This window comes from Notechis scutatus, chromosome 3 (genome assembly GCF_049901735.1).
Source record: "Notechis scutatus isolate UNSWTSFEM ecotype Mainland chromosome 3, rNotScu1.2, whole genome shotgun sequence".
NCBI classification, from domain to species: domain Eukaryota; kingdom Metazoa; phylum Chordata; class Lepidosauria; order Squamata; family Elapidae; genus Notechis; species Notechis scutatus.
Window position 1 is genome coordinate 133,826,740 of NC_142011.1, and position 15,492 is coordinate 133,842,231.

The window sequence follows — 15,492 nt, forward strand, 5'->3', positions numbered from 1 at the left end:
ACAGGTTATCCCACCACATTTACACTGACAATCTGAACCTGTATGGTAAAACATCATCTGAAATAGAATTGCTGCTCAACAACTATGTATACAACCAAGAAATTGCAATTGAGTTTGAACTGGATTAATGTGCCATCCTCATCATCAAGAGGGAAAAAATGAGTATGGAAAGAATCAAGGTGCCCTAAAGAAATAACATCAACAGTGTGCATGAAGATGATCACTATAAATACCTGGGCATCCTTCAAGCTAACATCATTAAGCACACTGAAAAAGAAGCTAAGAAGTGAATACAACATGAGAGTGAAGAAGATCTTTAAGTCAAACCTCAATGGAGGAAATACCATTAAAACAATTAACACCTGGGCAATTTCAGTCATTAAGTAGCGAAGTAGTGAACTGTACTCAAGTAGAAATAAAAGTCCTGGGTAAAAAAAACCAGAAAAACGATGACAAGAATCATGTCCTTAATCCACATAGCTATGTTGACAGATTCTATTAACCAAGGATAATTGGTAGATATGGAATGTTGCCCGTATACCAGACAGTTGAAGAGGAAAGGGGGACATTGGAAGAATATCTGAAGTACAATGAAGAAGATGCACTGAAGTTGGTAGATCCTGAAGGCTTACTGAAGAGACCAAACTGACCTACAAGAAAGGACACTATACTCTTCCCTATATCCATAGAGTATTCAGTAAAAAAAAAAATCCTGTGAAAGCTTAAACAATAAGGCTTTTGGAAGAAATTCAAGGACAGAGCACTTGGTAAAGTAGTGTTATTATAATATTAGAAAAGCCATTAATGATACATAAGCCACTACCAGAAGTGCAAGACTCAAGCCAGTGATATAATAGAGACAAGGTTGAAATCTTACACTTACATTATAATTTATCTGATGGTCAGTTTGTTGCCACATACTGGAGAGATTCACCTCATCAACCTGCATGGAATTTTCCAGATGATAAAATCTTAATTATTGCAGAAAGCAATTATTTTATGAACTAATTCAGCAGCATTCTTTGTATTTTTAGAGTGGTGATGGTGGGGGAATCAGAGGGAAGAGAAGACTATTCCCATTAAATGTAATAATGAAATGGTCTCTTTCCTACTGAAATTAAAGCACCCTCAGATCAGCACAGGCCTGATAACATGGCTGAAATGCAAGGTTGCAAAGGGAATATTGTGAATTAATCTTGACTTTAGTGCACTGTTACTGTTTGCCTAAAAATCAATCTTTCTGGCATTTTTATAGGCATTCTGCAAATGGAAAAGAAGCAAATGAGCCATTTGCTGCTTTTATTTTCTGTATATAGTCATGCCTTGAGTTTTCCCATTTGCCTCTTTCTTTCTTTCTTTCTTTTTTCAGCAGAGAAATTCTTGTTTTGCAATATAATTGAGACTCTAATTATTAGTTATGGCTGGAATCTGATTCTGTGTCCCTGAAAATATACCTATTGTTGCACACACTGAAAGCATATATAAAAGTTGGGTTATAAAGTCATTACAAAACAGCAGTATAATGAAATATCCTGCAGTCAGTTCAAAATGCCCCTTTGATTTAGTGTATAAACTTGAAATATCTATTTCATATTTTTTTTCAAATGATATTTGCCATAGCTTATGGTACCTGCAGTTTAAGATGCTTAAGGGGAAAGGCATACAATATGCACGTTCTAATTTAAGGACTGATATTTTCAAGGTCACAGAATAAACATTAACATTGTGGTTGGAGGTGAGTAAAAGAAATCTTTCCATATGAATCTGAACTCCTAACCTGTCTCAGCTACTGTGAAAACAGAAGAAAAGTTTAATTAGGTATAGGTAAATTGTTCTTCGTTTATCTGGTCAAAATAAATGAATATTTCCATTTCAGACATAAGTGGGAGAAATAAGTGGTTCAATGTCAGCCTGTAACATTGAGGGAAAATCGTGTTTATGACTTCAGTTTAAACCAGAAGTGAATAATAGGATTAAATATTATTTCTAAGTATTCTATAGAGTTAGAATCTGCCATGAATAATAGTGTGCCTTTACTGATTCCTTGACACATAGGAGTGAGGCTCAGATGAAATAGCAAAGGAAGGCAGCCAGCAGCATATTGCCATCAGGTTGACTTTAAGACCTCCAAAGTTACACAACACATAAGTAAATCTCACCAAGGAAATCCATGTGCAAGAAGTCTAGACACAAGTCCCAAGAAGTGTCTGTTTTGGTGTTTCTGACACAAAATTCATGACACACCACACAAGAGCCAGATATGGGAAACAGTAAACCATGAAACTTAAGATATTATACTGGAAAGCAAACAGTTATCTCTAACAATTACCTAATTCCCAATGCTTGGTTAAATAGATCCATGCCCAGTGTTTGTCATTGGGAGGGGTGAGGTTGCTTCCTTGTGAGTAGCCTTATTGACCTCTGTGTTTCTCTTCATTCTGCTCTTTACATCCATGGATTGGACAAGGGCAACAGCTGTTCCTCTGGGCATTCTGGGCATTTCTGGTGACCCATGGTACCCCTGTCTGATGGCCCTGATTCTGGCTCATCTCTTTATTGGATCCAGCAATTGCCAGGGGCATCACACAATTATCTGATGAAAAAGATCCCAAACACTGCTAGATGTTTGTTTATCATCTCCAAAGAGATCCCCAGAAAGAAAGCAATCAATATCTGGCAAAGCTTATTTTAACATCTCAACACTCTAGGAATGACCTGCATGTTGCTATAAAACTTGTCATCTGGAGATTAAATCGGTGGTTTAGATAGAAGGACTATGAATTGCTCAATGTTTAATTCTACAGGATTGTGATGCAATATATGCATACAAAGACATCACTAAGATGGACATTGAACACCACAGAAATTGATAGAAGCTGGAACTAGTGGTAGTGATACTGCCAAAAGAATTGTTCATGTCTCCTGGTTTCTATCACTTGTTATCTTGAATCTCAGGGAGATCTAAACATTTCTGTATTTGTATTTGAAACCAGCAGAGAAGACCCCCGCAAGGTGATTAGCAGGGTGGCTTACATTTTCTATCACACCTAGTGAGCCAGTTACACAGGTGGTTTCAAATCAATAGCACTCAATGTTTCAAAACTAAAAATCCATTGTTGGTTTATCTCAGGTGTCACACATTTCTATTCAGGTTAAGATACTTCCATTGCCCTAAGAATAATGCTGGCAGCCACATCACTCCACTGAATATAATACAAATACTGAATAACAGCATAGTTAACCTGTTGAATGAATTTATTGGACATAATTGGGAAGATGTCCAAATATGTGGGACAAATGGCTTCCATTTTTGCTGAAGCCAATGCCTACCATTGTCTTCTACAAGCTCAGCAATAGATTGTGAAGAAAGCTCACCAGAATGAAGTCTTCAGGCAATAGAGAACAAGACATCAACTCCAATCTTAGGCTCCAGGAAGTTCTTGATTGCATGATCTATGGTAATAAAGTAAATCACTATGTATTTGTTGGATCAAGCAACTGTGGTGGAGGGATGGAAGAGAATGGGAGAGGAAGAGAGATGGAAGAGAAAGGAAGGACATGATAGCAATGATCCAATATTTGTGGGGCTGCTACAAAGATGACGGGGTCAACCTATTTCCCAAAGCATCAGAAGGCAAGACAAGAAGCAATGGATGAAAACTAATCAAGGAGCAACCTAGAACCAGAGAAATTTTCTGAGAACAATTAACTGCTTGCCTTCAAAAATTGTGGGTGCTCCATCACTGGAAGCTTTTAAAAAGAGACTGGACAGCCAATTGTCTGGAATGATGTAGGGTATCCTTCTTGTGCATGGGGTTGGACTAGAAAAGCTCCAAGGTCCCTTCCAACTCTGTTATTCAATTTGTTGCATCCTTTCCTTAACTCTTTCTCTCCTTAATGGCAGTAAAGATTTTTCTGGAGTAAAGATCTGATGGCAGCAAGCCTAGCTGGTTCTCCCCAGGAGCTATAAAGAACATCCAACAGGGCTGTGGAGGAGTGCTTAGAGATCCATCATGGGTGTCATGATGGATGATGTTCAAGCCACCAGATGTGAAGTCCATGACAGCTTCTTCAATAGACTTGTTTTATTAAGATGCACAATTACAACGGAAAATTCTACATGCAGTCCATGAAAATGCCAAGAGCTCCCAGGAGACCTTATTACACATAACATGCAGCCTCATTATACTGTCCTTTTTAAAAACACTTGTGTTTAAGCAAATATTATACAATGGATATCATGACCTCCTGAATGATATCCCCCACAAAGATCAATTTAGCATCTACCCAATGATGTTCTAGAAATCTTGGGTGTTCTCCCAAGTGTTTGAATTGGATATGTATGGAGTCTAGCTGATTATGTTTTCTATTATAGAGAGTGTGTTTGTCCAGATGCATGGGGATTTCTCTTTTTTATTGTTTTCTGTATTTTCTGTAAGCTGTCCAGAGTCATTCTGGAGACAGGCAGTTTCTAAATATCATAAAATAAAATGAAATGTGAATTATTTGTTTATGCTGGTTCTATTTTCCAAGATTGCATACTTTTCCTTATTTAGTTTATATGCAGAATACATAATGAGAAATGCTGCAGAATAAGTAATAAAGATTGGAACAAAAAACCTCTAACAAACTCAAAAAAATGCTGATGATAGCACCATGATGGTTGGAAGTGAGAAAACTTAATGACTCTCTAATTGAAGTTGAAAAAAGCAACTGTAAAAGCTAAGCTGAGCTTCTGTTTGCTATGAAACAAGTAAATAATTGTTTCAAGTAAATATCAATAGCTATTGTCCAAATGAAAGGAGACAAAATTAAACTAGTCACAGACTCAAAAATCTGTAGGTATGATGACTGTAACTATGAAATAAAGAGACTTGGAAAAAGACTGTGACAGATCTAGATGAAATATTCAATTGTAAAGATATCACACTGACAACAAAGGTATAAAATATCAAGACCATGATTTTCCCTTTTGTAATATATGACTATGAAGGCTGGACCACAAGAGAGGCTGAACAAAGAAAAATAATAACAATAATGCCTTTGAATTGTGGGCTGAATAAAATTGAGAATACCTTGGATCCCTTGGATCCCAAATGATTCAACGTTAGATGAAGTAAAATCGGACTGCTTCATAGGAAGCACTAACATTAAAGTTAAACCTTAAATATTTTGGATAGGTAGAACAAAGGCAGGAATAATTGCATACACTCTGATGCTTTGACAAAGACAACTGAAAAAATAGAAGACAGAAGACAAGGTGCTTAGAGGCAACCCTGATGACATAATTTTGAGTTTATAGAACTCCAAGAAACAGTTACTGACAGACAATCCTGCTGAAGTGATGTCTGTCAAGTCACACACACTTACCAAAAAAAACCACAAGTGTTCCCTTACTATATATAGTAATGAGAAAACACTCAACATAGCACCAACAAGTAGAGCACAATAGAAGAAATAACTGAACTAATGACTAAGCGCCATTGGTACATATCTCCTGTGTGTACTTAGCCTAGCATACATAGCTTAGAGTAGGAGAATAAAGCTATTCTCTTTACATAATGGGAAGAATGAAGATATGTGCTCAAATTGTACTACAGGTAATATGATTGGTACTTACAGCCCCATGGAAAACAGTTAAGAGACAGAAATTAGCACGGAAGTAATTTTGGTCCCTATTGATTCTTCCAGCATTATAAACCATTGTATGCAGATTCTTTTCCATACCTCTCTGATGCAGGATGTAATTTCTTTAAAGGTATGCATTAAAGGGATGCTTTAAATAACCCATAATATGCACAGTCAATGCCCTTGCTAACTGTAAAAAGTTACAAAACAGGCTTTGAGTCTTTCAGCTAATGATTACCTGTTCAATGAATTGTTACACAAACCAATTTCAACATCAGCCATTTTCTTGTCCCCTTACTGAATCTCCTTAAATTGCATTTCAAGGAAGCAATTTGGCTGACAATGGGATGGGCTTGGATAACTCATGTCAACTCTCTGCAAAATTGTCTCTTTTGGGTACATTAATGATTCCTTTTCTCATTTGCTATTTTTGGACATGGTTAAGTATACTATCAGGAGAGGTAGCAATGAAGAGTTTTAAGGGAAAACTCTGGGTCTATGTGTGAAGAACCTTAATTAAGATTAAGGTTCTCCACAATGATTCAGGTTCAATGATCAAGGATCTATTTTCAGGCAATTCTCTTGATTATGTACTTAGTTTAGGAAAGAAAACAATAAGGGAACAACAGTACACATTGCATATATTTCTTGCTTCTTGAGGATTGCCTCTAAACCCAATCCTAAAATTAAAGCAATGAATAAAATGGCCACTTACACTAAACAACCACTAAAATAATTAGTGAAAGCAAATGGGAAAATATAAAAGAAACAAAAGCATAAGAAGTCATATGTCAAGAGTTGCAAAGGGGAAAAAAAAAGGAACTGAACCCAGGGGCATCCACCTGGGTTGTGAGATGAGAAAATGGTATCCATGACCATTAAAGCACCATACCTTTTCTTTATGTATTGTGTGCACTACTCTTGCAGAAAAAAGAGAAAGGGTTTCATTCATTTTGCATTTCCTGCACTGGATGAAGAGAGCACATCTTTCTCCTTCTATCCTGGCCACATTTTTTTTATTAAAATTTTATTCTTTAAAAACCAAAAATACAAAACTCTCATTAACAGTATTTGTGTCATTGTATATACATATTTCTTGTTTTGTGACTATACATCATTTTTATCTTTATTCTCCACCCATTCATACCACCTAGCCCATCTCGCATAATATTCTAGATCATCCTTGCCTCTTAATTCCATAGTGAATTTGTCTAGCTATGCACAGTCCATTATTTTTTGAATTAAAGCTTCATCTGGTGGTATTTTATCTCTCTTCCAACTTTGTGCAAAGGTGATTCTTGCTGCTGTTAAGATGTGTACCATGATGTGTACCTTTAATCATACCTAATAGAAATGTTTCTGGTTCCAGTTTCAATCTATGATTTTTAATCTCAAAAAGCCATCCCTGTACCTCCTTCCAATATTTTTTTAACTTCTATACATTGCCACCACATATGGGAAAACATTCCTTTTTTTTGTTTGCACTTCCAGAATTCCAGTTTTATGTTTGAATACATTTTTGCCAGTCTTGCCAGCTCTATGTGCCATCTATAAAACATTTTATATTGATTTTCTTTAAATGCCATCGACAAAGTCAGTTTCTAGTTCTTGGTCCAAATCTTTTCCCATTCATCCAAATTTATGTTATGGCTTACATTTTTTGCCCAGGCAATCACTGATCCCTTGACAATTTCTTCCTCTAATAATTCCACCTCCAATAAATAGTTATACATTTGTGTTATAAATTTTATGTCTTTGCCTGTCAGAATTTGGTCCAATTTTTGTAAATCCTTATCTATCTCTTGTTCCTTTACATCTTTCTTAAATTTGGTTTGAGTTTGCAGGTATACCCACCAATCCAATATTATACCTTGTTCTTTTAGTTTATTCAATGTTTTTAATTTTCCCTGTTCATCTAATAATTCTTCATATCTACCGTATTTGCCGGTGTATAAGATGACTTTTTTGCCCTGAAAAAGATGCCTCCAATTGGGGGGGGTCGTCTTATATGCCGGGTCGTCTTATATGCCGGCAAATAGTAATTGGGAAGCACTGCGGCTGCCCGCGGCTGAGGCACTTTTGTGCACTGTGGAAACGAATCCCGTGAAGCCGAAAGGAGCAGCCAGCCTTCTCCCAGCTCCCAAGGAAACGAGGCTCGCACCGCCCGAGCTCCGCTGAGGTATCCGGCTGGGGCTGTCAGGAGTTGTTACCGCTGGCGCGGCTCCAGTCCCACGTTGCCTCGGGAAGGGAAAGGCAAAACCAGGAGCCGCTGCTGCCATTGCAAAGCGCCGCCGCGGCTCTTCCTTTTGCCTTTCCCTTCCCGAGGCAACGCGGACTGGAGCTGCGCGAGCCGCGCCAGCGGTAACAACTCCTGACAGCCCCAGCTGGATACCTCAGCGGAGCCCGGGCGCTGCGAGCCTGCTTCCTTGGGAGCTGGGAGAAGGCTGGCTGCTCCTTTCAGCTTCACGGGATTCGCTTCCACGGTAGACAAAAGTGCCTCAAAAAAAAAAAAGTGCAAAAGTGGAAGGCGTGCGGAAGAGGGGGCGAGTATATAACAAACTATATTTTGAGTGGAAATGTTGGGGGGTCGTCTTATATGCCGGGTCGTCTTATACGCCGGCATATACGGTAATCATTTTTAATGTCCCTCATATTTGGATATAATATAGCTTCCATAGGTGAGATCCAATTTCGTCTTTTCAGATAATGCTTTTTTTTTTTTTTTACTTTTTCCCAAGTTTGTAGTAATGAATCCCTTATCAGATGTCTATGAAAATAGGAGTGGATCTTATTCTTTTTATCCCATAGGAAGGCATGCCACCCAATTTGGAGGTCATGAACCTCAATTGCCAGGATTCTTTTGTTTTTTTTTAAATTTATCCACTCCTTAACCCATAATAAAATTGCTGCTTGATAATATGTTTCCCATTTTGGGAGTCCAAGGCCGCCTCTGGTTCTGCTATCTTGTAATGTCTTCAATTTTATTCGTGCTTTTTTCCCCATCCATACAAATTTCATAACTATCTTGTCTAATTCCAATTATCCTGGCCACTTTTTATCGAGGCACAATTGAGAGTGTTTTAACATCACTGCATCGCTGTTTGGTTTGGTGGCAGCAGTGCCTCAGATAGAAAATCCATTCAGAGAGTGATAAGGAAAGCCAAAAAGATTATAGGAAGCTCGCTTCATGTCATTCAGGATACTGCTTATAAGCACTATGTGCTTAGATCTCAAAGCATTGTTAAAGACCCCACATACCCACTTCACGATCTGTTTCTGTTGCTCCCCTCTAGGAGGAGGTTTCAAAGTATTTCTAGCAGGACTTCCAGATTTTGTAGCAGCTTCGTTCCCTATGCCATCCATCTGGTAAACTTGCAAGATTCGTTTTTCTCACCATGTACAATCACACATCTGAACTAGACTGTATTGTTTCTCCGTGTCATGTAATATATGTGGGTACATGCATAATTTTGTATTTATTTATTTATTTTATCTTGTCATGTTTATGTAGTGTATATTAGAGGTGGAGACCCCTTGAGAGCTATGTGCAATGATATTTCATTTTAATGTATGCAGACTAGTGTACATTCAAAGTGACAATAAAGTTAGTCTAAGTCTGAGCCTAAGTTCTGTTCACATAGCTGTGGCCACCATCTTTCCTAGTTTAACCAGCTTAATAAATGTACCAAGCGATGGATTAAGAGACAGGTTTTGCTGTTTTGCTGGTAGATGCTTTTTCATCAGGAAGACATTGACTTGGATACAGTATAATTCATTTACTGCTATCTTGTAATCAATATTGTATAAAATACCTCTAGTTAATATATTAAGGAAGTGATTCTTTATACACTTATTCAGTAGACCTTGCTACTTACAAAAAAAAAAAAACAACCCTTTCCTTTCATTGTCATGCAGCCCTACATCTTTCTAGATACAAGTTAGTTTTGTTGCATTTTTTGGGAGGGGAGAGGGTGAAGTGCAAGAATAAAAGTTTGATAAACTAGAGCAAGAGAGTTGTAAGGGCAAACATTGTAAAATGGTAATACATTGTGGAAATTAAAATATCAATTTCAGTGGCCTTTGGAATAATGGATAAAGTGAAGTTGAGTTCATATCTTTTATAGATGGACCTATTTCTGAGTTTATAGCTGAATAGCTTGAAGTTTGTCACCAAATATCAGCTTACAATAAACAAGATACATTTCTTGGCTAGGATTCTATTAAGATGCAAGTTTAACCATTCTAAAAATTACATTTAAAAAGAAAGCTCTTTCTCCATGAAGAATGCATGTGCTCTATTACGTATTTGTTTCTGATATCCTATTTTCAGAGAAGAAAAAAGCATTTAGTTTCATCTTTTCCCTAGCCATGGATTAGAACAAATGATTTATGTGCAGCATTACTGTGTGACTTTTATGGGTGATGTTATCTCATAAATTTTAGCTCATATCCCAGATGCTGCCCTTTTGCAATTTTTTTTTCTTAACAATGGGAATATTTTAACATTTTAAAGAATGGAGTTATTGCATACTTGTTTTCCGCTGGTTGTGCATTATTCGTAGAAATGTCTGCTTTTATAAAAAAAAAAATATATACACCGGCAACTGTTTGTATTATATATTGGAGCAATTTCTGCTGACAAGATGGGTCTTGTAATTTGAGAGTGTAGTTATCTGTTTGTATGTTCAAAGATGACTCTTCACTAGGACAGAGCAAAAAAAGTCAATCCTGCACCTGGAATTATATATAAATCTTGGACTTAAATCTCAATTTGAGCATTTAGATCCTATCAACATAATGCAGATGTTTGCTTGCTAATGTTGAATTACATGTCCTTTACAGTCAACTCCCTGTTATCTTGAATTAGCTTCCTACTGAGCAGATAATTTAACATTCTATTACCACAAAAAAACATTCTCATCTACAAACATGCAATCACTTGTCTTTCACATTCTTTTGTCATTCACAAGCATTTGCCTTGATATCTATGCAGCTCTATCCTAAACCCTATTTAACAAATTTCCTTGCACATAATTTGCTATTTCCATACTACTCTCAGACATTATGATTACTAGATTTCATAAAGCAGAGCTCATTCAGTGGTTCATGGGAAGTGAAGCTATATTTAATTTTCCACATTGCAAATGCACTTCCCATCAGTTATTTATTTCAGAAATAATAACTGAAATATGGTTGCAGATAATAGTGATCCATCTATAGACACAGTTGTGGCAATGATACAAGAAACCATATATTTTACCAAAAAGAGGACAACATGTCATTGAAAATAAAGCACAACTAATATTTAAGTTGACTCAGATGTCCTTCAATATTGTATTGTGGGTTTGGCTGTTCCTCTGTATGTTTTTACTTCAATACTCCATTCCAGTATATAGATTAGCAAAATTCTTGCTCCGAACAGCTTTTGGGGGGTGAGGGTGGACCTTGGATGTCATGAAGAAAATGTACTACAGAATTATTAGCTAAGGCTTATAGAAACTGCATTTTTCCAATGATGACTATGTTCATCTATTACTATAGATTATTTGGCTATTTAAGGGGAAATAAATATAGATCATCATTCCCCTGTTAAGCATCTTTACCCTGGAGACTATGCCTATCGACTACTATCTCTCAAAATGCACTGTGGATTATTACCTTATTTATTACATTTCTAGGCCACCAAATCCCTGCAGTTCCTCAGTTCAAGGAGACAAAATTTAAAAATAAAGACAAAAATGCTCTTGAGTCATGCTCAGATCTGGATGGTTACTTGGACACACGCATGCCTTACTTGTGGTAGGCATCTGGAAGTAGAACTTGCCAATCACTTTTCTCAGGAGTTTTTAAGCTTCCCTATATAGCTGATGATAAGCAGGAACCATCAGTTCAAGCTACACTAAACTGTTATATAAACAGGGAATAGATGTGCCCCAGTTTCAAGACTATGAAGAGAACAGCTCAATGTCTGTTGGCTTCATAGAGAAGGAAAGGCCTACATTTTAAAATGTAAAGCATGTCTGTGCAGGCACACGCATACACACATCACAAAAAGGACTTGATTTTGGCACTCTGCAGTAGTTATATTTGCATTTATATGGTTTCTATCTTGTTTACAACAAGGGAGTATGTATGCCTGGGTCATGTCTGTGAGCCTCTGTGTAAGCAAGTTCCTGAAGATGGGGTTAAGTACCTGGAGGACTGAGATTTATTGTCATGCAATGTATCAAATACTAGCCTGCAGGTAATCTCCCATTCAAATACTAATCAGCTGAAGGGCATTTCATCAAAAAGGCAAAGCATGTGTTAGAATGTCACAATGCAAATTCTATCCATTACATATTTGTGTGTGACATTGTGCCACATATACAAGAGGGGGAGATTTTGCATAATGGCATTGAAGTATATGCTGCTTCTGCTTCTTTTTTTTAATATAATAGTATTGACAGTTTTAAAAACAAGAGTAAAAATTAATATAAATTAAAATAGAGTAAGAAGGAAAAAAGAAAAAGGAAAATAAAAGAGAATGCTAAAGTGCAGAAAAGAAAAACAAGTGAAAGAAAAAGAGGAAAGAAAAGGAATATAAAGAAGTGACCTGCAATCAACATGTGAGGGAATGGAAAAATGGAAATTAATCAAGGAGACAACCAAGCTAGAACTAAGAAGAAATGTGATGACAGGTAGAACAATTAATCAATGGAACAACTTGTCTCCAGAAGTTGTGGATTCACCAGTATTTTACAAAAATAGTTTGTCAAGAAAGCGAAGGCTCCTGGATTGCAGCTGAAAGGCGAAAGCAGAAGCAGTATGCTCCATCCCATAATTGGGCAGACCAGGTTGCCCTGATAGACTGGTCTCACCAGAAAAAACACTTAATCCTTCCCCTGGTATAGCAGACAAAGCAAGGAGAGCCCATAGCTTAGAGGCTAATACATCTACTAATATGAAAGTAGCCTGGGTTCAAATCCCAGAAGGTTATGGCTAGCTGATGAGAGTTAAATAGTTTGAAATAGATCTATAATAGTATCCCTTTATTTCTTTGTTGGTAAATATAAATTCAACACAAAAATAGTTTGTCATGAAAGGGACTGCCTGCAAAGGCTCCTGAATTGGGGCTGAAAGGCAAAACTTGATAGACCAGGTTGCCCTGATAGACTGGTCTCACTGGGGGAAAAAATCTTCAGTTTTGGAAGTTCGTAAGAAGAGATTGGGCAACCAGTTGTCTGAAATGGGTTTCCAGCTTGAAGATGTCCAAGGTCCATTCCAATTCCATTGGTTCTTTATTCTGTTATACATTTCAATAAAGATTTGGATACAGTAATACCCTGGATACAAATGTTTCTTCAGTGAATTTTCACCAGAACTAATGTATTCAGAAAGGGAACTTACGTTACAAGTTCAAAACTATGATCAAAAACAGGCTTCTCTAGCTATGTGACTTGCATTCAGTCACTGCTGCAGTGGTCACCATTTGTAATTCTGTGTTTTGCTTGGGCCATTCCGACTTGCGAGGCAATTTCTTGAAGCTGGCAGTTTTGGGGGGTTGTTTTGTCTCTGGTCACATGGCCAAACAAGACCTTTGCAGCCAACCTGGATCCAAGGTTTGGTTTGGGCTGCATGTAGGATCTGCTGCTGCCTGGTTTGAGAACTAGAATGCTAGAATTCCTCCTGTAAGTATCTTAAAGTATTCTTTTTTTGTTACTCTGTAGAAGAGTAGTTCATTTGTAAGCACTTTGGGAACTGCTGTGCTTCTTTTTAAGTACTGTTCTATACTTTGCAAACTACAGTATTGTGTTTGTAAGCACAGTTCTTTGCAAAGATAAAGTTTGTTTGCATTTGCTTTGAAACTGCTTGATAATAATAATAAATTTTATTATAGCCACAGATAAGCAATAGACAAAGTTATCACTGTTTACAATAGTGTTAAAAGATATTATATTAATAATAATAAGCAATAATGTCCATAATAATAAAATGCATGGTATCAAATAGTATGTAGATATCTCAAACAATTTTTAGATAATCTATATTTACACAGATACCTGTTCTCCCATCATGTGTGTAAATATAGATTATCTAAAAATTGTTAGAGATATCTACAAGAAATTGGTACAGTAAATATCTTTAATTCTGTAATTGAATTTTCCTTGTGGTCGTTGCAGCCGCACAGAATTTTGCTACTAAACATGTGATAGCTGGGTTTGAGTCCCCGGAGGAGATAGTCTACATAAAAATTGTCTGCCCTCCCTAGTAATCCTTCTAATAAGGAGAGAATATGCATTAACCCAAAAACTTTGTATCACTCACAGTGCAATAAAACATGTGTGATATCTTCTACTCCTTTACCACAAATACATACTCGTTCTGCTATTGGGGTCTTGTTATACCTGCCTGGGAGGAGTGCTGAGGGGAGGATGTTAAATCTGGCTCTGAAAAATGTTATTCTATGTTTTGGGATGATCAGGTCCTCTAAATAACTTGATGGTTCCCACACACCCTGGTTAATTCTGTTCCTACCATGGAGAGGCAACCGATTTATTTCTGATTGGAACTCCATGTCTTTATTCTATTAATGACTACTTTCTTAGCTTGGTCAAAGTCTAGGGATATTAAAAATGCCAGAGAGAGCCCATAAGAGCCCAACTTGTGGTCTATCACCTCTTTCCATGGGGAGAGGAAGTTATCTGTCAACACTAAAGGAGTCAGTCCCACTGGGAAGAAATGAATTTTTAACCAATAAATAATCATCAGCTTCCAGCTCTTACCTGAATCTGAGGCATACCTGTCTTAATCCTTAACTGGGCATTTGGTGTTCCTTTGGGTGCATCTAAAATGGCTTGCAGGAATTTTGTTTGTATGATTTCTAGTTTTTATGAAGATTCCTGTTTGTGCCCCATAAAGAATTTGTGCCAATGTTTTGGCCTCAAAGAGTATTAAGGCAGCAATGACTAATTGTCTTCCCCCATGAAGAAGAAATGTTTAATGTCATTTGAAGACCGGAGGGCTGATTGCAATGTGTAATAAGAGCCTTGGTGGCACAGTGGTTAGAGTGCAGTACTTCTGCTGACAGCCAGCTGCCTGCAATCTGGCAGATTGAATCCCACTAGGCTCAATGTTGACTCAGCCTTCCATCCTTCCGAGGTGGGTAAAATGAGGACCCATTGTTGGGGTCAATATGCTGACTCTGTAAACTGCTTAGAGAGGGCTGTAAAGCACTATAAAGCGGTATATAAGTCTAAGTGCTATTGCTATAATCCAGATACACCTTCCATGTACCTTGCTAGTAGAAAACTATTCCAAAATATTTGAATATCCTAACCTGTTCTAAATTATGTCCTTCTATTTTCCAGGAGTATTGAACAGGTCTTTTAGCAAAAACTTCAAAATTAAGGACCAACTTATTCTGTCTGCAGTATCCTAATGCTGCAGTGATTGCTCTCTTCAGTGCAATGGGCATTTATGAGATAATAGCAGCATCGTCAGCATATAAGAATATTATGATTTTACATTAGGAGAGTGTAGGTCAGGGTTCTGCAAAAGACTGATCAAGTGATTGATGTAAAACTTAAAGTGGGGGGGTTAGAATACAACCCTGCTTTACTCCTTTTTGTGCCCTTATTAGGCCAGCTAAAGTTCCTTGAAAGTTACACCTCACTTTCAAGGTGAAGTTAGCATACAATTTTTGTATCAGGTAGAGAAGGCATTTATCAATAGTAGTGAGTTTTAATTTCTCCCAAAAGATATTTCTGGATATTGAGTCGAAGGCCTGCTTAAAATCATGGAAGGCCACGAAAAGAGAGTATTTATTTTACATGTGTATTTTTGGACCAGATGGTGCAATACCAAGATATGATCAATTGTTGA